This window comes from Felis catus, chromosome B3 (assembly GCF_018350175.1).
Source record: "Felis catus isolate Fca126 chromosome B3, F.catus_Fca126_mat1.0, whole genome shotgun sequence".
NCBI classification, from domain to species: domain Eukaryota; kingdom Metazoa; phylum Chordata; class Mammalia; order Carnivora; family Felidae; genus Felis; species Felis catus.
Genome location: NC_058373.1, coordinates 122,481,919 through 122,509,466, shown reverse-complemented (window position 1 = coordinate 122,509,466; position 27,548 = coordinate 122,481,919). Strand labels below are relative to the sequence as shown.

Below are 27,548 nucleotides of genomic sequence, written 5' to 3'. Positions count from 1 at the left end.
GTCTGACTGACACAGAGCCCCAAAGATGGTTGCTGTTAAGCCCCAGGAATCCTAAGCCAGGGTCTATCTGCCTTCCTCAAAGTAAAGGAGATCAGGAGTACAGTGAGGTGAGGTCCATAAAAGAGACAAGGGCTATGGGCTTCTGTGAAGGATGAGATAAGTATAGACTTTGGAGAAGCAGCTTTAGTTTCAATCATACCTCAAAAGGTGGATAACTTTTTTACCAACTGGCATTTGAGAAAAGTACAGCACCACAAGAAAGGGACTGCCTCACATGTGAAGGCACGGAAATAGAAGAACGTGGGCATGTTCAGGGTGCAGCCCACGGTCAAACCTGGCTAGAGGATGGAGTGATGAGGGGCAGTGGTGAAAGGTAAGGCTGCAAAGGTGCCCTGAAAGGCCTCAAGAGGTGTATACTTGGGATGCTTGGGGACACAGAAATGACAGTTTCATGGGATTGGAGACGTGTTCCCTTCCAAAGCCTCTAGAAATGGTTGGATCCCAGCTAAGCAGAGCAGGCTCTCAGGATGTCCTAAAGCAGATAAAGAGCTAAGGGTCCAGTTAAGAGATGAGAGGGGGGCTTTGTTCTCTGGCTCCACTGTGCTGGGCAAGAGACCATATCATGTCCTCTGAGCCTGGATCCTCTCCTCCCTGCTTCTGTGAGGCCAGGACAGGGGGTGAGATGGAACCTGGCACAGCACCCCGCCCCCCTGCTCCAGGTGGAGCTTCCTGGGGGGGGGGGGGGGCCAAGACGATGTCTAAGCCCCAGGGAGCAGGGAGCCGTCTGAGTTTCCTGGGGCCCCCAGTTCCCCTCAGCCTCCCCTGCAGTGCCTCACAGCAACCACTGACTAGGGGATGTGTCCCTGCTGCTTGAGTTAATTACAGTAATTATACCTGCTCCCTCTTCGGCTCTGGTTCCCTTTGTTCCCAGTTTCCTGCCCGCTCATTTGCAAATCTAATCGCTCTGTGTATTTTTTTTTTCTTTAAAGAGAGAACAGGATGGAGAGACAAAGATAGGGAGCAGAGAATGTGGGAGAGAAAAAGTGGGGGTGGGAGTGGGCTGGGAAGGGGGAGGGGAGGGGACAGACGGAGGGACAGTGGTGGAAAAGCGGACAGGAGCAGCAGAGAAGACAAAGGACCATGAGAGCCAACCCAGGGCACCTCTTAACTGCAGGGTCACCCTGAGTCACCAGCTGAGGCCCCAAAGGTGGAAATGTGGGACCACCATTGGCATACAGTCCCAATCTCTCCCCATACTAGGCTGGTCCAGCACAAATTACAGGCTGTAAGGGCTTCAAATTCAAACAATACCAGTAGATACCCCAGTTCTTTAAATAGTGCTTTCCCCAGGTACTTGTGGGACTTTGGCTCATCCAGATCACCTGCTAGACACTTACTTAATTCAGTGTCAGATGGCTGACAGGTGGCCATGGGGACTCAAACAGGGAGCAGGAAGGAAACAAACTACTCTGAGGAAAATCTGAGAGATGGTTGAGGGGTCTTTCCTCTCTCACCCAACCCCATCCTAGAGACCCTCAGGAAACATCCTGGTCCAAAGATTTTCCAAATGTTCTCTGAGGGCACTGAGTTTCCATGGAGAATCCTCAAGGAGTGGGAAGGAATAAGTGGGCATAGGTATCCCCCAAAACCCCTTTCAATTACCTTTATCCAGCTCATATATTGGGTTCCCCTAAACTTTTATTTGGAAATAATACAAATTTATTTGTTTTCTCTTTTTTTAAAGTAGTCTCCATGCCCAACATGGGGCTCAAACTCACAACCCTGAGATCGAGTCACATGCTGTACCAACTGAGCCAGTCAGTCGCCCTGGAAGTAAGACAAATTTTAAAAGGAGAAAAATCCTTCCCTCCTGTAAGGAATTAGAAAACAATGAATCTAATCCAAACTTCTCATCTGTCAGATAGGGGAAACTGAGGCTCAGATGGATTAAGTAGCCTATCCTATATCACACAATAATCAGATCACCTCTTGACTCCCACTTGGAGATTTCCACCACCCCATGCTGCTTCTCAGGATGCCAGGGGGATGCAGAGATTTTGCTAACGCTCCTGGCTCTTCTTGGGCCCATCTGGAAGAAGTCTGATGGCATCATCCTGCCAGAAGTCCTCCGTGAATCTGAGAATCCTCACTCTTCAGTCCTCTGGATGAACCCATCAGATAAAGTATTTCCCAAAAAATAGCTGCACCTATATTTACAATCCCTCATGCCCTTTGCAGAACCTTCCCACCATCACCACCCCATCAAGAGGTAGAATCTATTTCTTCTCCTCTTGATCTCGGGAGTCCCTTTCTGATTGCCACAAAGAACAAAATATGGCAGAAATGATGATGCATGACTTCCCAAGTTAAGTTTGAACTATGGCAATACAGTTTCTACCTGGCTTTATCTTTTGTGAAGCTCACCATTGGAGCCCAGTCACTGGGCTGTGAGAAAGCCCAAGTTACAAGGAGAGACCACGTGTAGATGTTCTGGCAACCGCCCCAGTGAAGGTCACAGCCAATATCCATTGTCAGACATAAGAGCAAGGAAACCTTCAGATAATTCCAGCCCCCAGGTGCTGAGTCAGCCTGAGTCTCCCAGCTGAAGCCCTGACTTTGGGGAACAGAAGCAAACCATCCCCACAGTCCCTTTTCCAAATTCCTGACCAACAGAGTCCTTGAGCATAACAGATATTTCATGCCACTAAGTTTTGGGGTAGTTTGAGATGTGGTAATGGATAGCCAGAATGGGTGGTACTCAGAAGCTAGAGCAGATATTCCCCATATGAAGTTAAATTCAGTAAGCGAGCAGCCAACAGCCAGGGATCCCAAGAATAGACTTTATGCCATGAATCCAAATCTCCAGCTAATATTTGGATTCTCCCCCCGCCCAGTTCTTCTAATTAATTCACAAGAGAAGTTCAGAGTTCAGGTCATTTTGGAGGCAGGAGGGGGAATGGGAGTGGGTGTTAACTCCCCACACTGGATTCAGCCAATGTTTACTAAGTACCTACCATGAGTCAGACACAGAACAGAGTCCCCGCCCTCAAGGAACACAGTATAATTGGGGAGGCAGACACATCCACACTCAAAAGTAATTATAATGCAATAAGTTAAGTTGCTATTAAAAATAAAAGTACTTTGATAGTACTTTGAAAACAGTCAAGAGTATTAGCCTCAAATTTTTGGTATCCTAGGATGGTTCCAATCCACCCAGAAGTATAAATGTTACTCACCTGTGGTTCTCAGCTCTTGGACTCCAAATCCTCTCTTTATCCAGTCTTTGGAATGAAAGGCCTGTGGTGCACCCTTGCTTGGAAAAAGTCAAGGGCTTAATAAATGTCTTTTCACATTTTACATAACCCTGTAGAATAGAATGTTACTTGTTCCCCAGAATCCATTCTCCCATTCTCCAGAATAACAAGACCCTTGATTTTTTGGTTTTCCTGGCCACCTGGAATAAGGGTTATGTTTCTCAGCCTCCCGCTCACTGAAGCTGTATGTGGCCATGTGACTTATGGGATATATAGTAGGTGATACATGAAACTTCTGAGTTGAATCTCAAGAAGAGAGAATGTGCCCTGCTTGACAGCATTTCCACCTCCTTCCTAGCTAGAATGAGGATGTGGTTCTAAGCCACTTTATATGATAAGATGAGACAAACACCTTAGACAAAGCAGAGCTTGGATCCCTTTCACCTTGGAACCCCCTTCTCGCTGTTACAGACTAGGTCACATGCACAAAAAATAAACCCTAGGCTTGTCTAAGGTACTACTATTTAAGGAGTCCTTCATGCTAAATCAAATCCTACCCAAAAAGTCCATTAACTCAAACTATTAGCTCTTTATTTATTCCCATGTGCACACAAACACACACACACACACACACACGCACGCACGCACGCACGCACTGTGTCGAGCCTTCAGCAGATGCTCAAGAACTAGTTGAGAAATTTGTTTTTGGAGGAGATCAACTGCACACTGCTGGCATCACTGCTCCCTGCTGCCTGGGGTACCAGCTCACAAGTGTGTAAGATCAAGCTTTCCCACGGGGGTACTGAAGCTCCTGAGGATACCTTGTGGTATGTTGAGTGATATGCAAAACAACACTTTCCTAGAGACCATTTTGCTCAGAGTTGGTGAAAATGATTTTGAATTGTTTATCTCTTAAGACACTTTGTCATATATACAAGACAGAAGCAGCAAAATTCCACTTTCCTGTGTCAGCCAATCTTGTACTTTTCATGAACACCGAGAAAGCAGGAAATGTTTATGTGCACCAAGCAATTGAAAAAGTTGTTTTTTTGTGTGTGTTATCAGGGAAACCTCAGTGGTACCCAAGCAAACTGAACTATTACTTTAGGGAGAGGAGATTAAGCCAGACTTTCCCTAAGCATGTTCTGTTGACAGATATCACATGAGGAAAAGAATGGAAAGGTTTCATGGTCAAATGAGTTTGGGAAAAGCTGGATTTAACAACAACAACAAAAAAAGACAAATAACTTTCTTTGCTGTGGGATTTCTCATGGTTTTCAATATGGTGACGTGTATTATGAGTCTCCAGCAGGGAGATACAGCGTACGGAGTTGCCCACAGTACACCTTCGCATGGACAGTTTTATGGTGAGTGTTTCCAAGGAACTCACTTGCTGAGTTATATAAATGTGAGTGTTCTCATTGTTGGTCGTGTCTGCCGGAGTGGAGGAGTGGGAAAATGTTTTTAACCTATTAAATTCTGGATGGAGCAATATGCCAACCCCTCTGATATCAACCCCTCTGATATCTTGCCTTTCTGCTGTCCCACTTGCCCACCCCATATGTGATGATTAGTTTGATGTGTCAACATGGCTAGGCTGCAGTACCCAGTTATCCAAACAAACACTAATCTAGGTGTTGTGTTGAAGGTGTTGTGTAGATGTACTTAACATCTATCATGAGATGACTTCAGGTAAAGACTATCCTCGGTAATGTGAGTGAGCTTCATCTAATCATCTGAAAGGCTTTGAGAGCATAACTGAAGTTTCCCAGAGGATGAAGAAAAAACTCTCTAAAGTTTCTGCACCAAAAGAAGAGAAATGTTAGCTAAGATCAATATTATGAAATGCAAACTCAAATCTTAAACATTGCTTGATGCCCTTTCTGAAGTCAGTCTCAGAACTGTCTGAGAAGATAAAGCTCATGTAATGAGAGAAAATGTGGTACAACTCTGCTTTCTATAGATTTGTCCCAGTCTGTTTTCAAAGAAACAGCCAAGCTAAAATGGGTGAGTTTATTCAACTTATTCTTGCAGGCAGATATTAATGTACTCAAAAGTATACTTGAACAGTTGGTCAGGAAACTAGAGATGACTGAGATCTCTTTGTTTTATTTTAATAGTCATATAGCAATTTTTTTCTCATTATAAAAATAAGTCAGATTTCTGGGCAGAATCATCTAAGTAGAGCAAGTACACAGAATCTCTCTACTCAATGAAATAAAGCAAAAAAAAGTGAAACAAACCAATAAAAAGTCACAAGCAGCAATCAAAAAAAAGAATGGAGTAGAACTTTGTACCATAGAAACCCAAAATGGTAGCCAAGAAAAGACAAAAGAATTTTCTGGCTCCTTACATTATTCTGAACAAGGTAAAATGTAGGAAAGTAATTGAGTCCAAGGATTCCTGAGAATTCTCACAAATATCCTACAGCTGGGGAGGTATGGCCTCAGAGAGTAAGGAGGCAGATCTAGGTAAAGCTACTAGAAAAACTCCAGTGAGTAGAAGCCCCTCCATCACACCAGGGGCCTCAGCAGAAGCAACAAGGGTCACTGGGGCTAACCATATTTCCAGGGAGACAGATAAGAGGAAAGAGAAAGAGTATAAACCCAATCTAATCTAAGTTGGGGTATGGGAGGAAGTAACCCAACAAACAGAACTAGGTTCCCATGAGAGTTTTATTCTATAGAATAACTTGAAAATATAAAATCAGTAAACAGAACATGATAGAACAATAAAATGAAATTACAAGAAATGTCACAGAACTAAAGAAACAAATTGCAAACTAAAATAAATGTATTACAAATTGAATAAATTAGGAGCAGCTGAATGAAATGGCATCGACCCAGATGAAAAATAGAACTGACAGGATTGGGGAAAGCCTGATGTAATCACAGTGCATGAGGAGAAAATAAAACAGAGATTGAAGTAATTAGGGAATGATAGGTGCAGAGGACAAAGACTGTCAAACTTAAGGATAATTGGTGCCCCTGAAGTTAAAAAAAAAAAGAAATCCAGAAATGTTTTGAAATATAATATAGGAAAGTTTCACTGAAATGAAGCAAGAATCAGCAAATCAAGATGGTACACCATATATACCAAAAACAATTATTCCAGAGTAATACATACCAAAATAGAGCAGTTAAGTTGCTGAAGAAAAAGAATAATCAAAATAAACAAGTTATAATGGACTTCAAGAAAACACATCCTAGTTAAAGCACTAGACCTCAGAGAAAAAGAAAGAATAAATGGAATAAGCAAAAGAGAAAACAATCAGACTGGCTCCAGATTTCTCACAGAAACATTCAACTCTTGTAAGGTCTATGAAGGTCTATGAAGTCTATGAAGGTCTAAGGGAAAGCAAGTCTAACATACTTACAAATTATAGAAGACTGTGTTCAAATGAAGGGCACAATCAGATGTTCTCAAACATGGTAGAATGTAGGCAATAGAGAATCTCAGCAACTTCTTTTAAAAACCAAGAAGACCAGGACAGGGAGTATGTTAGAAGCCCTCAAGAAGATCTCCTACATGGGGCTTTTAGATCTCCCAGGAGGCCATGTGGAAGTCTTCCCTTCTCTCAGGGAAAAATGAGACCAATAGACCGTGAACCTTATTTTCAGGCAATGAGTATCAAGTGCATCTGTGTGGAAGCACAATGAGGGTAACTACAAAGTCCTTCTTTGATGCCTCTTTGGATTCTCATTCACCTGGTCACTTTCATACCACTTTCTCATATTAAACAAGGCAAACTGAAGTTGTTATTGGATTTCACTATCGGCCCACAATTTCTGCACCAAAGAAAGTAACTAAAATCATGGAGTACCCTTCATTTTGTGGGAACGACTGCACTGGAAACCCCGCTGTCTGCTCCCAACCGCTGTATAACCAAGCCCAGCTCTAGAGTCCAGGACCTTTCAGACAACAGGTGTTCTCACTTCCAGAAGCAAAGCTGGAGACAGGAAGGCTGGTAGTGTCTAGACCCTGTCTGGGTGCTGCATTTGAACAGGAACAAAGGGCACGTGAAGTCCTTTTCCCCATCTATCTCAAAGTGCTGAAATCGCCACCTCGCTGCAAGATAAAGGAATGATGGCACCTCTGACCTGATCAGAATGCATCACAAGCTGGGACACCCCCAACACCCTGAGTACAGGGACAGCTCCCCAGAATGAGATGCATATGCCAGTTAAAGTCTCCGCTGAGGCTGCCTTCTGCTGCTCCTGCCAGATGAGAGGGTAAGGAACCATAACCTACCTGGAGAGGCAGGATAACACAAAGGTTAGATGAGGACTTTAGCATCAGATGGCCTGGGTTTTAATCTCCTCTGCCACTTCCTGTGTGACTTTGGGCAATTTCCTTTTGTCTGTCTGTTGCTTTAGTTTCAACATCTGTAAAAATGAGGTTAACAGTAGTCCCTACTTCATAAGACAGTTATAAAGATTAAATGTTAATCCATGTGGCACACTTTGAAAAGCACCTGGCACATAGTAAACTCAATAAGATGTTAGCTATGAGTGTTGAGTGTGGAAGAGAGTAACCTAGAAGTGCCCACACACACACACACACACACACACACACACACACATACACACAATGCCACCCTGGGCAATGAGGCTTCTCTGCCCAGGAGCTGGAACCAGGAAAACTTCCTGCTATAAAATCCTCTGGGAAAATAGGATTAGGGTACAGGGGACTAGAGTTTTCTCCCAGAGCTTCTGATAGCGCTTATGCCCACCCTTAGGATTCAACATAAGCCAGGACCACAACCTCTCTCTTAAGGCCTGGCTTGACATCAGGTAATAGCCACTGTAACTAGAGTGTCAATGCTTTCCCTTTGGTCCTCATCACTGTGATACAGATGAAGTAAAATTATTCCCATTTTCAGATGAGAAGACTGAGGTTCAGAGCAGTCAGGTGATTTTTCCCAACTTCACAGAGCTTGAGGTAGATGAGCTGGGATGCAGATCTATCCTTCTGCCTCCAAATCAGTGCCCCCACCCTCGCATATGTCCCACGTTGTCTCTTTCTGTATCTCTGTCTTTCTCTGTGTATCTGTCTTTCTGTTTTTCTCTCTGATGTCTGTTCGGCTGTCTCTTTCCTCCTGTTCTTCTCTGATTTTCATTTCTCCCATTCCTTTCTTCCCAGTTTAGACCTTAGATCCCCCACAGTCTATCTAAAACAAAAGAGGTTTAGGGCAAATAGCAGCTCAGGTCACAAGCCTGCCTGGGGATGGAGTTCTGTGTGCAGAAATACAGGACAACTTTGTTACTTCAGAACAAGAGCAGAAGGGAGATTCAGAGAGAGAGAGAGAAGCAAGCACTGTAAGAAGCAGCTCCTCATCTGTCATCTTTCTCAGTTCCCTTCACCTTCATTACAAGGCTGCGTTCTGATCATTTTCCCAGACCCCACCGCTCATTCTCAGGGAAGAGAATCTCTAGAAGGAAGGGACAGAGAAATGGCTCTGGTGGCTGAAGAAGTAAGGCCCCATGCAGTTTCCTTCATCAAGTGCATGATGTGGCTGTTTAGAAGAGGCAAACCTGGGCCCTGTGTCTCAGAGCCTCTGAAATGGCGGTCCAAGCTACAGAAGCTCATTTTTTCCCTCCCCACAGTATGGACCCACCGCTATCAACTGGGCAGCGAAAGGGCGCCACCTCCTGGCTAGACACGAGTTCAGGACAATGCAGGCAGTTCACGACCCACATCCCCCCTTCTAAAGTGCAAGCAGCACAATCTTCAGTGCCTTACACACCAGTCACCCTTCTAGGTTTTGGGAATTAGCCGACTCCATTGAGCCATGGAAAAATGACCATGCCTTCACTCACCAATTGGAGTCAGCAAGATCACTACCATTGTCAGTACAGCTGTGCAATGGTCTAAATATTGTGTTCAATTTGCCACTTTTTTTTTTAATAATCAGGAAAGGGAAGGGGAAAGTGTTGATACTAGTAAGAAAGTGAAAAGTCTCATAAACTTAGGACAATGGAGGCAAAGGTGAACCATTAGCTTTGACTGGCCACTCAGGGCTCTCCAGCCAGCCAAGTCTGCATTCAACCATGAAGGAAAAGTGAAATTAAAGGCAAGTGAAGCGCTAGAAATAGAGACACAAAGGTTATGTCTAAAAGGCAAGATGTAATTACAGATTATATAATTTGATCAGAATGCCATTGATAACATGTAAGTCCACTGTCCAGCTTCCAGACATTCTGCTTCTATATGTTTTCAAAAGCATATTATAACAAAAGCAAAGATGGCAGCATCCTCCTGACCTACAGGACAGACCTGTGGTGAACTCTGTCTCCGCCATGGGACACTCCAACATGGTCAGAGAAGAACAAGAGGCAGCAGGGTGGGAGGAGACAACTTAGGGATGAAAGGCCTCAATTCAAATCCTGACTCTCCTATTTGAAAGTTCTATGGCTTTAGGAAAGTCAGAATAAATCTCTCTGATCCTGGTTTTTCATCTGTAAAGTGGGATGATAACAATACCCGCCAAACTTACTTCCCAGAATTGGTGTGAGTTTCAGGCGAGATAATGTAAAGGAAATAGTGAAGGAAACAAATGCTGATTGAATGTGCATGTGCTGGCAGTGGGCTAAGCACTTTACATAAGTTGTCTCTTTTAGTACCATGAGGAATAGGTTATTACTGTGGTCTATAAATGAGGACATTAGTAGAGGTTAATTTTCCAGAGATCCCACATATGGGATGCAACTTTAGGGGCACCTGACTTTTCAATGTAATATTTTATAAGCTATGAAGTGTTATATGAATGTAAGGGCAGGGTTTTTTTTTAATGTTTATTTTTGAGAGAGAGTGAGTGGGGGAGGGGAAGAGAGAGAGGAAGACAGAGAATCCCAAGCAAGCTCTGCACTGTCAGCTCAGAGCCTGATGTGAGGCTTGAACTCAGGAACCACAATCATGACCTGAGCTGAACTCAAGAGTTGGACTCTTAACCTACTGAGGCACTCAGGCACCCCCAGGGCAGATTTTATATAGGAAATTTGTGGGCAATGACTTGTCAGAAGTTAGTGCTCTTTAGTATATGAAATTTCTAGACCCGTCTTCCTATTTCCCTTGCTCTTTGCCCCAGACTTCAGATTCTCTCTCCATCCAACTCCCAAAACCTGGCATCTAGGATATTCCAGTATAAGTCATGTATATGTCTCTCGAATGAGATGGAGGGGGAATGCTTGCCTTTCTATCTTCCCTCTCGTAACCAAGTGAGCCGCTTTCCTGCCTGAGGGAATGTCCGACATCAGGGAGATGGTGAGAAAGCCTGTGGTTCTGGGGACAGACAATTACTCATAGGTCCTATAGCCACACAACTCAAAGCTCCACTTAGGATGGACCTTACTATTGATATTATGAACCACCATGACCACTCTTCCCTCAATACCCCCTCTCTCCCCATCAGAGATAGAATCCCAGATTGGACAGACTGGTAGTCAGTCCCTGTGTAGAGTTCTGTAAGTTCTATTACATTCCTGCCTATCTCTCTAGAGGCCCTGATTTCCATACCAGGGTTACAACTTCCCTTCTTCATCTCTACCTGCTAGTCCAAGGTATCTCAAACCAAGCCCATCTAAACAACTTAACTGTCCTCAGTACTCCCTATCTCAACATCTTGTGCCAGGCAATAGTATAATCTTCCACACAGAGGACAAAACTAAGTCCACAGAGTCTGCACATAGTAGGAACTCAATAAACATTTGTAGAGTTCATGCATTGAACACACATTTATTGAGTGTCATTGGTGTGTCAGGTAGTCTTATTGAAGCTGGGGATGCTGTGGTCAACAAGGTAGATGAAAGACAGAGACAGAAAAAGTATGAGTATGGAATGTAATTTTATGTAGTGATGAGTACTAACAGGAAATCTAAACAGAACAATGAGGTAGCAAGTCATGGGTTATGAAGTGGAGGGAGGGGTCTGTTTTAGATAGAACGGCCAGAATAGGCCTCTGAGGAGTTGACATTTGAACCCAGGTCAGGGTGAAGCAAAAGCATGAGACAGGCAGATGTCTGGAAGGAAAATATTCCAGGCAGAGGAAACAGCAAATACATAGGCCTTGAGGCAGTACCAAACTTGGGAATTTGAATCCCAGCAAGAAGGCCAAGGTCACCAGAACAAAATAAGCTAGGAGAAAGGTAGTAAAAGATGAGGTTGAAAAGATAGATCAATTTGGGTTCTGTGGAGCCTGAAGGCCATGGAAAGGGTTGAGATGGGAAACATGTGAAAGCTTTCTAATCAGGGGGTGAAAGACGTGACATTTATATTATAAAATACAGGGTATACAAGGGATACAGGAGTACTGATGCATAGGGGCACTTGTACCCCAATGTTTATAGCAGCACTCTCAACAATAGCCAAATTGTGGAAAGAGCCTAAATGTCCATCAACTGATGAATGGATAAAGAAATTGTGGTTTATATACACAATGGAGTACTATGTGGCAATGAGAAAGAATGAAATATGGCCCTTCATAGAAACGTGGATGGAACTGGAGAGTGTGATGCTAAGTGAAATAAGCCATACAGAGAAAGACAGATACCATATGCTTTCACTCTTATGTGGATCCTGAGAAACTTAACAGAAACCCATGGGGGAGGGAAAGGGCAAAAAAACAAAAACAAAAAAAAACAAAGAGGTGAGAGTGGGAGAGAGCCAAAGCATGAGAGACTCTTAAAAACTGAGAACAAACTGAGGGTTGATGGGGGGTGGGAGGGAGGGTAGGGTAGGTGATGGGTATTGAAGAGGGCATCTTTTGGGATGAGCACTGGGTGTTGTATGGAAACCAATTTGACAATAAATTTCATATATTAAAATAAATAAATAAATAAATAAATAAATAAATAAATAAATAAATAAATAAAATACAGGGTATATTCTTGTAAAAACATAACTTACACATGTATTTATATATTATGGATATGCATACATGTATAATACATATATTCAATTGTACATCTCAAATGCTAAACAATTTTTAAAATTTTAATCTGTTTGATTGCAAAATATACAAAATGGGATAACTAACTAGCCATGAATCACATTCTGTTGTCAGTCTTCATATGACAGGGAAAATAATTTAGATGTAAGATAGGAGCTAAAGAGTTATAGTGTAACCTGAATATAAAATAGATTCTGGGGAATAATAGTCTAAAAATAGATACTACCTTATAGTAAACCAAAAAAAAAAAAAAAAAGTCTAATAATTTTATTTCATTGTCCCTGAGTTTCTTTTTTGCTATATTATTGATTTGATCAAAAGATTGTGAAATGCATTTTGAATGCCTGAGGAAAGGTTTTTTTTCATGCCATATTTTTAAATTGGGGTATTAAATATACATAACAAAAATTATATCATTTTAACCATTTTTAAATGTGCCGTTTAGTGGCATTGAGTTTATTTATACTGATTTTTAACTAATTTTTTAAAGTTTATTTTTATTTATTTTGAGGGAAAGATAGACAGCAAGTGGGGGAGGGGCAGGAAGAGAAGGAGACAGAATCCCAAACAGGCTCCACACTGTCAGCACAGAGCCCAATGCAGGACTTGAACTCACAAACCTGTGAGATCATGACCTGAGCTGAAATCAAGAGTCAGATGCTTAACTCACTAAGCCACTGGGCACCCCTATTTATATTGTACAACCATCAATACCATTCATCTCCAGAATTTTGTTCATTCTCTACAACTGAAACTGTGTACCCATTAAACGATAACTCCCCATTGTCCTCTCCCCCAGACCCTAGAAACCAACATTCTACTTTCTACCTTTATGAATCTTACTACTCTGGGTACCACACACGTAAGTAGGATCATACAGTATTTGATCTTTTGTGATTATCTTCTTTCATTTAGCATAATGTCTTCAAGGTTCATTCATGTTGTAGTATGTGTCAGAATTTTCTTCCTTTTTAAGGATTAATAATTCTACCTTGTATGTATGTACTACATTTTGTTTATCCATTCACCTGTTGATAAATACTGGGTTGCTTATACCTGTTGTCTATTTTGAAAGTGTTGCTGTGAACATGGCTGTACAAATACCTATTCAAGTCCCTGCTTTCAGTTATTTTGGGTATGTATCCAGAAATGGGATTGCTAGATGATGATAATTCTATTTCTAATTTTTTGAGAAACCACCTCTTTTTCATAGCAGCTGCACCATTTTACATTGCCACCCACAAAGCACAAGTGTTCTAATTTCTCTATATCCTTGCCAACACTTACTATTTTCTGGTTTTTTTGATAATAGCCATCCTAATGGATGTGAGGTGGTATTGATTTGCATTGTGGTTTTGATTTGCATTTCCCTAGTGATTAGTGATGTTGAACATCTTTTCGTGTGTTCATTGGCTATCTGTATATCTTCTTTGGATAAGTATTTATGCAAATCCTTTGCCCATTTTTTAATCAGACTGTTTGGTTTTTGTTGCTGAATTTAAGGAGCTCTTCATATATTCTAGATATTAATCCCATATCTGATATATGATTTGTTAATATTTTCTCCCATTCTTTAGTTGCCTTTTCACCTGCTTGATAGTGCCCTTTGAAGCCCCCTTTGAAGCGCATTGAAGAAATTTCAATGTTCTTCAATTTATGTTTGTTCTTTTATTTTCTGTTCTTTTGATATCATATCTGAGGAATTTTCTTTTTCAAATTATTCTGGCTGGCATTTTGAGACTTGACTATAAGGATGAAAACAGAGACAAGGTAGGAGGTGACTATGATACAGAAGGAAGTTTATGTGGGCATGAACTAAAGTGGTTGGTAGTAGAAACAGAGAAGAATGGATGCGTTTAGATATAGTCTGAAAATAACAGAGAAACAACCTGATAATTTGGATGAGAGATACAATGAAAATTAAGGAATAAAAAATGATTCCTACTTTATGACCTGAGCTACTAGATGAATGATGGAGCTGTCATAAGATGGGAACATTTAACAGTCAGGAGGGAAGATGGCGGCGTAGGAGGACGCTGGGCTCACCGCGCGTCCTGCTGATCACTTAGATTCCACCTACACCTGCCTAAATAACCCAGAAAACCGCCAGAGGATTAGCAGAACGGAGTCGCCGGAGCCAAACGCAGACGAGAGGCCCACGGAAGAGGGTAGGAAGGGCGGCGAGGCGGTGCGCGCTCCACGGACTGGCGGGAGGGAGCCGGGGCGGAGGGGCGGCTCGCCGGCCAAGCAGAGCCCCCGAGTCTGGCTGGCAAAAGCGGAGGGGCCTGACGGACTGTGTTCCCACAACAAGCGCGACTTAGCGTCTGGGAGGTCATAAGTTAACAGCTCTGCTCGGAAAGCAGGAAGGCTGGAGGACAAAGGGAGGGAGAGCTGCTGAGCCCCCTGACGACAGAGCTCAGTTTGGTGAGGAACAAAGGCGCTCGCCAGCGCCATCTCCCCCGCCCATCCCCCAGCCAAAATCCCAAAGAGAACCAGTTCCGGCCAGGGAACTTGCTCACTCCACGCAAACACCCAACTCTGTGCTTCTGCGGAGCCAAACCTCCGGCAGCGGATCTGACTCCCTCCCGCTGCCACAGGGCCCCTCCTGAAGAGGATCACCTAAGGAGAAGCGAGCTAAGCCTGCCCCTCCTGCCCCCGTGCACCTTGCCTACCCACCCCAGCTAGTACGCCAGATCCCCAGCATCACAAGCCTGGCAGTGTGCAAGTAGCCCAGATGGGCCATGCCACCCCACAGTGAATCCCGCCCCTAGGAGAGGGGAAGAGAAGACACACACCAGTCTGAATGTGGCCCCAGCGGTGGGCTGGGAGCAGACATCAGGTCTGACTGCGGCCCCGCCCACCAACTCCAGTTATACACCACAGCACAGGGGAAGTGCCCTGCAGGTCCTCACCACGCCAGGGACTATCCAAAATGACCAAGCGGAAGAATTCCCCTCAGAAGAATCTCCAGGAAACAACAACAGCTAATGAGCTGATCAAAAAGGATTTAAATAATATAACAGAAAGTGAATTTAGAATAATAGTCATAAAATTAATCGCTGGGCTTGAAAACAGTATACAGGACAGCAGAGAATCTCTTGCTACAGAGATCAAGGGACTACGGAGCAGTCACGAGGAGCTGAAAAACGCTTTAAACGAAATGCATAACAAAATGGAAACCACCACAGCTCGGCTTGAAGAGGCAGAGGAGAGAATAGGTGAACTAGAAGATAAAGTTATGGAAAAAGAGGAAGCTGAGAAAAAGAGAGATAAAAAAATCCAGGAGTATGAGGGGAAAATTAGAGAACTAAGTGATACACTAAAAAGAAATAATATACGCATAATTGGTATCCCAGAGGAGGAACAGAGAGGGAAAGGTGCTGAAGGGGTACTTGAAGAAATAATAGCTGAGAACTTCCCTGAACTGGGGAAGGAAAAAGGCATTGAAATCCAAGAGGCACAGAGAACTCCCTTCAGACGTAACTTGAATCGATCATCTGCACGACATATCATAGTGAAACTGGCAAAATACAAGGATAAAGAGAAAATTCTGAAAGCAGCAAGGAGTAAACGTGCCCTCACATATAAAGGGAGACCTATAAGACTCGTGACTGATCTCTCTTTTGAAACTTGGCAGGCCAGAAAGAATTGGCACGAGATTTTCAGGGTGCTAAACAGAAAAAATATGCAGCCGAGAATCCTTTATCCAGCAAGTCTGTCATTTAGAATAGAAGGAGAGATAAAGGTTTTCCCAAACAAACAAAAACTGAAGGAATTTGTCACCACTAAACCAGCCCTACAAGAGATCCTAAGGGGGACCCTGTGAGACAAAGTCCCAGAGACATCACTACAAGCATAAAACATACAGACATCACAATAACTCTAAACCCATATCTTTCTATAATAACACTGAATGTAAATGGATTAAATGCGCCAACCAAAAGACATAGGGTATCAGAATGGATAAAAAAACAAGACCCATCTATTTGCTGTCTACAAGAGACTCATTTTAGACCTGAGGACACCTTTAGATTGAGAGTGAGGGGATGGAGAACTATTTATCATGCTACTGGAAGCCAAAAGAAAGCTGGAGTAGCCATACTTATATCAGACAAACTAGACTTTAAATTAAAGGCTGTAACAAGAGATGAAGAAGGACATTATATAATAGTTACAGGGTCTATCCATCAGGAAGAGCTAACAATTATAAATGTCTCTGCGCCGAATACCGGAGCCCCCAAATATATAAAACAATTACTCATAAATATAAGCAACCTTATTGATAAGAATGTGGTAATTGCAGGGGACTTTAACACCCCACTTACAGAAATGGATAGATCGTCTAGACACACGGTCAATAAAGAAACAAGGGCCCTGAATGAGACATTGGATCAGATGGACTTGACAGATATATTTAGAACTCTGCATCCCAAAGCAACAGAATATACTTTCTTCTCGAGTGCACATGGAACATTCTCCAAGATACATCATATACTGGGTCACAAAACAGCCCTTCATAAGTTTACAAGAATTGAAATTATACCATGCATACTTTCAGACCACAATGCTATGAAGCTTGAAATCAACCACAGAAAAAAGTCTGGAAAACCTCTAAAAGCATGGAGGTTAAAGAACACCCTACTAACGAATGAGTGGGTCAACCAGGAAATTAGAGAAGAAATTAAAAAATATATGGAAACAAACGAAAATGAAAATACAACAATCCAAATGCTTTGGGACATAGCGAAGGCAGTCCTGAGAGGAAAATACATTGCAATCCAGGCCTATCTCAAGAAACAAGAAAAATCCCAAATACAAAATCTAACAGCACACCTAAAGGAACTAGAAGCAGAACAGCAAAGGCAGCCTAAACCCAGCAGAAGAAGAGAAATAATAAAGATCAGAGCAGAAATAAACAATATAGAATCTAAAAAAAACTGTAGAGCAGATCAACGAAACCAAGAGTTGGTTTTTTGAAAAAATAAACAAAATTGACAAACCTCTAGCCAGGCTTCTCAAAAAGAAAAGGGAGATGACCCAAATAGATAAAATCATGAATGAAAATGGAATTATTACAACCAATCCCTCAGAGATACAAACAATTATCAGGGAATACTATGAAAAATTATATGCCAACAAATTGGACAACCTGGAAGAAATGGACAAATTCCTGAACACCCACACTCTTCCAAAACTCAATCAGGAGGAAATAGAAAGCTTGAACAGACCCATAACCAGCGAAGAAATTGAATCAGTTATCAAAAATCTCCCAACAAATAAGAGTCCGGGACCAGATGGCTTCCCAGGGGAGTTCTACCAGACGTTTAAAGCAGAGATAATACCTATCCTTCTCAAGCTATTCCAAGAAATAGAAAGGGAAGGAAAACTTCCAGACTCATTCTATGAAGCCAGTATTACTTTGATTCCTAAACCAGACAGAGACCCAGTAAAAAAAGAGAACTACAGGCCAATATCCCTGATGAATATGGATGCAAAAATTCTCAATAAGATACTAGCAAATCGAATTCAACGGCATATAAAAAGAATTATTCACCATGATCAAGTGGGATTCATTCCTGGGATGCAGGGCTGGTTCAACATTCGCAAATCAATCAACGTGATACATCACATTAACAAAAAAAAAGAGAAGAACCATATGATCCTGTCAATCGATGCAGAAAAGGCCTTTGACAAAATCCAGCACCCTTTCTTAATAAAAACCCTTGAGAAAGTCGGGATAGAAGGAACATACTTAAAGATCATAAAAGCCATTTATGAAAAGCCCACAGCTCACATCATCCTCAATGGGGAAAAACTGAGAGCTTTCTCCCTGAGATCAGGAACATGACAGGGATGCCCACTCTCACCGCTGCTGTTTAACATAGTGCTGGAAGTTCTAGCATCAGCAATCAGACAACAAAAGGAAATCAAAGGCATCAAAATTGGCAAAGATGAAGTCAAGCTTTCGCTTTTTGCAGATGACATGATATTATACATGGAAAATCCGATAGACTCCACCAAAAGTCTGCTAGAACTGATACATGAATTCAGCAAAGTTGCAGGATACAAAATCAATGTACAGAAATCAGTTGCATTCTTATACACTAACAATGAAGCAACAGAAAGACAAATAAAGAAACTGATCCCATTCACAATTGCACCAAGAAGCATAAAATACCTAGGAATAAATCTAACTAAAGATGTAAAGGATCTGTATGCTGAAAACTATAGAAATCTTATGAAGGTAATTGAAGAAGATTTAAAGAAATGGAAAGACATTCCCTGCTCATGGATTGGAAGAATAAATATTGTCAAAATGTCAATACTACCCAAAGCTATCTACACATTCAATGCAATCCCAATCAAAATTGCACCAGCATTCTTCTTGAAACTAGAACAAGCAATCCTAAAATTCATATGGAACCACAAAAGGCCCAGAATAGCCAAAGGAATTTTGAAGAAGAAGACCAAAGCAGGAGGCATCACAATCCCAGACTTTAGCCTCTACTACAAAGCTGTCATCATCAAGACAGCATGGTATTGGCACAAAAACAGACACATAGACCAATGGAATAGAATAGAAACCCCAGAACTAGACCCACAAACGTATGGCCAACTCATCTTTGACAAAGCAGGAAAGAACATCCAATGGAAAAAAGACAGCCTCTTTAACAAATGGTGCTGGGAGAACTGGGCAGCAACATGCAGAAGGTTGAAACTAGACCACTTTCTCACACCATTCACAAAAATAAACTCAAAATGGATAAAGGACCTGAATGTGAGACAGGAAACCATCAAAACCTTAGAGGAGAAAGCAGGAAAAGACCTCTCTGACCTCAGCCGTAGCAATCTCTTACTCGACACATCCCCAAAGGCAAGGGAATTAAAAGCAAAAGTGAATTACTGGGACCTTATGAAGATAAAAAGCTTCTGCACAGCAAAGGAAACAACCAACAAAACTAAAAGGCAACCAACGGAATGGGAAAAGATATTCGCAAATGACATATCGGACAAAGGGCTAGTATCCAAAATCTATAAAGAGCTCACCAAACTCCACACCCGAAAAACAAATAACCCAGTGAAGAAATGGGCAGAAAACATGAATAGACACTTCTCTAAAGAAGACATCCTGATGGCCAACAGGCACATGAAAAGATATTCAGCATCGCTCCTTATCAGGGAAATACAAATCAAAACCACACTCAGGTATCACCTCACGCCAGTCAGAGTGGCCAAAATGAACAAATCAGGAGACTCTAGATGCTGGAGAGGATGTGGAGAAACGGGAACCCTCTTGCACTGTTGGTGGGAATGCAAATTGGTGCAGCCGCTCTGGAAAGCAGTGTGGAGGTTCCTCAGAAAATTAAAAATAGACCTACCCTATGACCCAGCAATAGCACTGCTAGGAATTTATCCAAGGGATACAGGAGTACTGATGCATAGGGCCACTTGTACCCCAATGTTCATAGCAGCACTCTCAACAATAGCCAAATTGTGGAAAGAGCCTAAATGTCCATCAACTGATGAATGGATAAAGAAATTGTGGTTTATATACACAATGGAATACTATGTGGCAATGAGAAAAAATGAAATATGGCCTTTTGTAGCAACGTGGATGGAACTGGAGAGTGTGATGCTAAGTGAAATAAGCCATACAGAGAAAGACAGATACCATATGGTTTCACTCTTATGTGGATCCTGAGAAACTTAACAGGAACCCATGGGGGAGGGGAAGGAAAAAAAAAAAGAGGTTAGAGTGGGAGACAGCCAAAGCATAAGAGACTGTTAAAAACTGAGAACAAACTGAGGGTTGATGGGGGTGGGAGGGAGGAGAGGGTGGGTGATGGGTATTGAAGAGGGCACCTTTTGGGATGAGCACTGGGTGTTGTATGGAAACCAATTTGACAATAAATTTCATATATAAAATAAAATTTAAAAAAAAAAAGATGGGAACATTTAGGGAAAGAGCTGCTAATCAAAGACTTTGGTCATGTTTTTGCTGGAACTGTCTATTATATATCCAAAAGAGGCACCTGAGAGATATACAAAGCTGAAGTTAAGAGAAAAGATCCATGCGGTAGATACGAATTTGGAATCTCCTGGTTATCTATTGCCACAATGCTGCATAACAAAAAGAAACAACCACAAAACTCTAATTGTTCATGCAGCTGGAGTGGCTGGCTAAGAGGCTCTTCTGGTCCTGGCTCAAATCAGTCATGTATCTGGGAGTCCACTGGCCGTTATTTTATCCAGGCCAGCCTTAGCTCTCTGCTTCACAGATCTCCCATGCCCTGACAGACTAGTTCAAGAATATTCTCATAGTAATGGTAGAGGTGCAAGAGTGGAAGACCAAGCCCAATTGTCCAAGCATTTTTCAAGCCACCGCTTGCATCAAACTTTGCTAACATTCCATTGGTCAAAGCAGGTCACATCATCAAGCGCAGGGTCAGTGGAGAGCACTGCCAAGTTATGTGGCAAAAGTTGTAGATCCAGATAGGGTTGAAGAACTTGGGCCATTGTGTGATCTGCCACATTACCATTGTGAAGAGTGTACTGAATGCCTTAGGACTAGAGGGAAAGTAAAGATGAGCAAAGAAGAATGAGCAGTTTGTCTTTGCCAAGAACTGAAGAGAAATTCTAACAGGCACCACCCTCAAGCCTTAAATCTTTTTGTCTACCTCTCCTACCTGGTCTCCTGCAAGAGTAAAAACAGTGAGATCTGAGGATGAGCTGAAAGATGATTAAATTATGGCCCAGAACAATGTCACTGAGAATGGTTCAAATTCACATATGTTTTGAAGGTAAAGCTGACAAAACTTGATGGGAGTATAAGGGACAGGTAAGAAACAAGGATACTCTTAGGGATTTTGTCTGAACAACTAGTAGTGCCATTAATAGGATGGGGGGGACTGGGGGAGAAGCTGGTTGGCGGGGACAAGATAAGAGTAGTTTTGGACATGGAAGGATAAGATCCCAGTGAAGATATTCAGCAGGCAATCGGATATAAATGTGTGAAGTTCAGGATGAAATGCTAAGGCCAAAGATACAACTTTCTGAAGTTACCAGAATATAAGGGGATTGAAAACCAAGGGAATGAATGAAATCACCTAAGGTATGATGTATCTAGAGAAAAAAAGACAAATAGGCTAAATGATTAACTGCATTCTCCCTCTTTACCCCTGCCTCCAGTAGACACCCTCTTCCTGCTTAATATCTCCCAAATGTGAACCTTCCTGTCCACCTCTACAACCCTTACCTTAGCAAGAAATTTTTATTTTTCACCTAGACCACTGCAATTGTTTTCAACTGATCTCACTATCTCCAGGATCACTTCATTAGTCTCATTCTCCATATAGTCAGCAGGTGGGTCTTTGTAAAGCAAACCTGTTTTTGCCTAGCCTGCCCAAAACCTTAATACAAACTCTATAATTAATGGATTAGCCTGACATTACCTGAACCCAGTAACTAAAGTTAACTTCACTCGCCCCGGAACAACTAGTAATTCAATAGGAAGCATCAACTACGAAGCCTTTCTGCCAAAAGAAAGAGCCTGTATTTGAACAGCTGCTAGCTCTATCAGTTCCTAGGAAATGTGGCAGTTGGAAGAGCTTGTTCAAGAGCACCGCAAGGGTACAATCAGCCAAATCCAAACTCTGGGAGTTCTGCAGGAAAAACAACCCAGTTTCCTAACAAATTTTTTACTAAAATTAAAAACTTTTTAAAAATTTGTTGTAAGTCAGAGGGTGAGTGCATAGAGAACTAATACAGATTGAGAGACAAGAGACAAATCATCCATACGCTATATGTGGACTGTGTTTGGGTTGTGATTTAAACACTGCCATAAAAAAGACATTTCTCAGACAATCAGGGAAAATTGAGCATGGACTGGATTTTACTTGATACTAAGGAATTTTTGTTTATTTTGTCAGGTGTGAAAATGATATTGTAGTTGTATTTTTTAAAAGAAATAATCCAGTGTGTGTGTGTGTGTGTATCTGTGGTTATATTTTTAATTTTTTTAATGTTTATTTATTTTTGAGAGAGACAGAGACAGTGTGAGAGTGGGGGTGGGACAGAGAGAGAGATACACATAGAATCTGAGGCAGGTTCCAGGCTCTGACCTGCCAGCACAGAGCCCGATGTGGGGCTCGAACTCACATGCCATGAGATCATGACCTGAACTGAAGTCGGACGCTTAACCAACTAAGCAATCCAGGCGCCCCTCTGTGGTTATATTTTTTAAAAAAGAAATTATCCTGAAGTATCTATGGGTACTGAATTTGCTTCAAGATGCTCCAACAATTAAAAAAGAAAATTGAAAGAATCAAAGAAACAAAAGTGGAAGTTAGTTGGTGGTCACTAAAGCTGCGCTATGGGTATGTAAGACTTCATTATACTAATCCATCTTTATATGTGTTTAAGATTTTTCCATTGTAAAAAGGGGGAAAGAGGAAAAAAGAAAAAACCTTCACACAAGTAGCAAGTCAACATTAAGTTGGCCCTATGCATCTTCATTTCATTCTCCAATCTCTCACCCTCCTGACATGTTATGTTCCAGATACACAACAACCCATGTCTATCTAATAAAATACATTCACAATTTATTAACATATTTTATCTAGATGTTAACTAATATCAATTTCCGTTTTCTCAAAGTCACTAATAGTCAAAATTCCCAAGACCAACACCAGTGTACTGTGATAATGGTCTACAACAGAGCAGACTTTGAGTTGCTAACACATAAATTTTATTGGAACGCTATACACCCTATTTCCTGGACACCTATCCAATTCCCCTTCATACCTCCAAACCTTTCTTTGTATCGCTTCTTGTTTCTGGGTGCCCTGCCTCACTTCTCCACCAGGAAAACTCCTCCAGTGTTCATGAATGCCAGCTCCATCACAAACCCTTCCCCTCCACAGCTCCTACCTCCCATTCTAAGTAGTCAGGTACTCCCCACTCTAACCCCCTGATTCCTTGCATAGATGTCATTGTCGCTCTACATAATTGTCTGTAATGTCCCATGCTAAATGGAGAACTTCTTGGTGTGGTTTTTCTACAGGTATATCACCCAACTCTAGCACATGGCAAGTGCTCAGATAAATTCTTTTTTTTTTTTTTTTAATTTAAATTCTAGTTTGCTAACATACAGTGCAATATTGGTTTCAGGAGTAGAATTCAGTGATTTATCACTTATATGCAATGCCCAGTGCTCATGCCAACAAGTGCCCTCCTTAATACCCACTCCCCATCTAGCCCATCCCCCACCCACCTCCCTCCATCAACTCTCAGGTGTTCTCTATTGTCAAGTCTCTTTAAATTTTTTTAATGTTTTTATTTATTTTTGAGAGAGAGAGAGAGACAGAGCGAGTGAGGGAGAGTCAGAGAAAGACACAGAGACACAGAATCCGCAGCAGGCTCTAGGCTCCAAGCTATCAGCACAGAGCCGGATGCGGGGCTCAAACTCACAGACTGTGAGATCACAACCTGAGCCGAAGTACGACGCTCAACTGACTGAGCCACCCAGGCGCCCCTCTATTGTTAAGTCTCTTGTGGTTTGTTTCCCTCTCTTCTCTTCCCCCCTTCCCGTATGTTCATCTGTCTTGTTTCTTAAATTCCACATATGAGTGAAATCTTATGGTATTTTTCTTTCTCTGATTGACCTATTTCACTTAGCATAATACCCTCTAATTCCATCCACATTGTTGCAAATGGCAAGGTTTTATTCTTTTTGATGGCTGAGTAATATTTCACTGTATATATAGACCACATCATCTTACCCAATCATCAGTCAATAAATTCTTGAAGAAAAATGAGGAAGAGAGGGAGAGAGTGAAGAAAAATGGTAAAAGCAGAGCCTCCCTTCCTCCCTTTTCATTTCAGAGATTCCTGAGATAATATATGTGTCCTCAGAGGGCCCAGAAGTATTTTATCCCTCACTGCTTTCATCAAGTATATCCAAGAGCCCACTGCCCACTCAGTTCACACCCACCAGGGCAAATAGTCTCTAAGCAGGTGTGAACTTTCATCACAGAGGTCCCATTTCTCTGCCTCCTCCAATCCCTAATTTAACAGTAATGACATATACAGAAGTCAACCTTCAAGTTTCCAAAAACTTTGCCTTCTCAGCCCAGACCCTGTAGACTATAAAGGAGGATGGACAAAGCCCCCATAGCTGTGTTTCTGGGTCTTTCCTGGGGGCTCCCACGTGGGATGGGCTCCAGCAAGATGCTATAGTGTCTTGCAGGACCCAAGGCACTGATAGAAGCAGGAAACCTGATTATGGCCACTTTCTCCAGCTGATTACTGCCTCTGGTACTCTGACAGCCCTTAGCAAAAGTTACCTCTCCATCATCATGAAGACAGCAACAGTCACCACACACACACACACACACACACACACACACACACACACACACACACACGATTAGGGTAGGAAAACATCCAGGGAGAAAACCAAGAGATCAGGTTTATTTTAACATGTGTCCAATTAACATATGAGATCATGACACAATTCAACTGAGAAAATGCTCATCAAACTGTGCAGTGCTCTTCCAATGCTACAAAGATATGGAAGATGAATTCTCTGTCCCCAAAAGGCTCACAGTTTGGGAAAAGAAAGGCAAGTATGATATAATGTAAAAAGTGCTACATCTGGCCTGTGAGCTAGAGTGCCATATATTGAAGAGAAAAGGGAGTGATTAACTGTGTGATTAACTGTGCAGTATCACACCTGTGGAAAAATGCATTTCTGTACAGTAATAAGGACATAAAGGAAATTTAGAGTAATAAAGTGAACACTGTTCTATGTTCCTTGTTTTCTTCCTTTTCTTGAGGGTAGAATTCAACAAGTCTTTCTTTAGAGAAACATAAAGGACTTAGATCAAGGAATGAAGGGAAGCTATGTGAGGTAGTTTGGAGGTCCTGTGTAGCCTCTGCCCACTTTGGAAAAACAGATAGATTATGGCACGAGCTTTTATGATTTTGATATTTTTTAAATTTATTTATTTTATTTTGAGAGAAAGCATATGAGTGACCAGAGGAGGAGAAGAAAGAGAGGAAGAAAGAGAATCCAAGCAGGCTCCACACTGTCAGCACAGAGCCCCACGTGGGGCTCCATCCCATGAGCCTCGAGTTCATGACCTGAGCCAAAATCAAGAGTCAGAGCCTTAACCAACTGAGCCACCAGATCATAGCATGAGCTTTTATGAGAAAACAGCCTTGAGTAAGTTATAGTTAGGAGTGGAGGCTCTGGAGATGGACAGGTTGGGTGCTCTCTGTGTGTACCAACTTGGCTATTTATCAGCTATGAGACCTTGGCCAAGTTATTTAACCTGTAAGCCCCAGTTTCCTCATTGTAGGATGGAGGTAATAATGTTTGTTGAAATAATTATATTGAACAATACTTCAATGTTTCTTAAATGGGAATCTACAAACATGTTTTCTGAGTCTTAATAATTTTCTTAAACTACGTTTTTAATGGAATAGTTTTCCACTTGGCTAGTAGATTTAAGATTCTAATATTAACATATTCCAGATCCTCTCTGGCTGACTGCCTCAGAACTAAGTCCTGCTGAAAGACTTCAGCATCAGAGGTTTTGATGCCATTCACACAAGTGTTGGCACCAATGACTACTACTTTAATGACGTTAGGCTGGTAAAGAAAGAGAGAGAGAGACAGAAAAAGAGAGAGACTAACTTATATGTAAATTCTTCTTGAGTTAAAGATAGGCCAAATGATGTCATATCACACTGTGCAGATGGAAGCTTCAGGGTGGTATAGTGGTTCGATAGAGAAATTTGTGGGAGAACTGAGTCATCACTCAGGGCAAGGGAGCAGTGATGTGCCAAAAGAGACTGTACCCCAGTCATGCACTACAATTCACAGTACGAACAGCTATTCAGTTTCAGCAAACATCATCTGTCACATTAAATAAACGATGTTGATTTGAATTGTTTTGTGTTGTACTTTTGTTTGCACTTAATTTATAAATATCCTTTTGTTTTGTAGTTGATTAAACACTGTAAGCATAAGAAGCTGAGACCTAGCTGTATGTCAATATGTATTTAAGAAACACAATGATCAAGGAGGAGCCAAGATGGTGGAACAGCATGGAAGCTTTTCTGTGTGTCTCATGTCCATGAAATACAGGCAGATCAACACTGAACCATCCTGCACACCTAGAAAACTGATTTGAGGATTAACACAACAATCTGCACAACCTGAACCACAGAACTCAGCAAGTACACGGCATGGAGAGGTGAACTGGGGGAAAGAGAAGCCACGGAGGGCAGGGAGCTGTTTTTGTGTGCAGAGTGAGGATGGAGATCAGGGTGGGGCGGGGGGGAGAATACAGGAAAAGCACACCGCCCAAAAGCAGCTGGAGAGAAAGTGGAAAGTGGAAACGGCAGCAGGGACTGAACTAAAAAGGGAGAAAGGAGAAAGAAGAGGGTTTAAATTCCATTAAGACTCTATAAACAGGGGGAGCACAGAGTCTGAAACTCTGCAGCTCGATACCTGGTGGTGCTCTGGTGAGGATGGTGAATCCCAAGGAGCAGAGTGAAGTCTGTGGTCTTCGGGCCACATAGAGAGAGGCGGTTCCCCTGCTGGGAGGACATCTAGTAGAGGCTGTGTGGTCCCCCAACAGGCAAAGGCCCCAGTGGACCTGGGAGAACAATCACATTCGCTAGTGCTGGAACAAGATCTCTGGGAGTAAAGCCTGGTGCCAGATGTGTGTTGTGACTTACCATAACCCCTGAAACACTGTTGCTACACGATCGTGTGAACTTTTTCTGGGGCGGGCTGGTGCCCAGCCACAGTCTCTGGGCATCGGCCACAGCACAGTCCCTTGAACGTTCCTGGGTGCAGCCAGCACCAGCAATTGCTAAGTGAGACCCTCCCCCAGAAGGTCTGAGCAGGTCAAAGCCACAGTCCCTCAGAAGTAAGGGGTTGGGGAAAAAAAAAGCCGCATCTAAAATAAAACTCAGAAAGAAGGTTCTGCCTGGGGCTTCGTCATGGACAGTGTAAAAGTGGGGAGAGGATGGAGGCTGAAGACAAAGGACAGGTGCACAGCTGCTGATCAGGGAGAACAGAATTCGGATACTAGACACTGGGTAGCTGGGTGACGCCATTTTCACCACTCCCGCACATGTACATACACACCTATGAGTGCCCCGACAATCCACCCCAGTAAACTAAGCAGCGCCATCTAGTGGAGAACGGAGCTGTTACACAAGCACCGCCCAACTGGGCCAACCTCACTCTTCAGGAACACAAATCTCTCCTCCTGCTTAGTTTATGGACTATAACGTGCTTCATAGCTTGACTTCTAGGGGAAAACGAAGTA

At 42.2% G+C, this 27,548-nt stretch overlaps 1 long non-coding RNA gene across 8 annotated transcripts in view; it reads right to left on the bottom strand.

Annotated features, from left to right (window-relative positions):
- The window catches only part of LOC109500943, a 78,988-nt gene that overhangs the window by 15,971 nt on the left and 35,469 nt on the right, over positions 1-27,548 (bottom strand). For 7 of the 8 annotated variants that reach the window (XR_006599848.1, XR_002743205.2, XR_006599847.1 and 4 more), the window contains 2 exons: positions 7,506-7,639; positions 3,237-3,309 (listed from right to left, as the gene is read on the bottom strand). The exons of the other annotated variant lie outside the window; for it this stretch is intronic. This is a non-coding gene — a long non-coding RNA (uncharacterized LOC109500943). The remainder of the gene's footprint in view (positions 1-3,236; positions 3,310-7,505; positions 7,640-27,548) is intronic. 8 annotated transcript variants of the gene reach the window in all.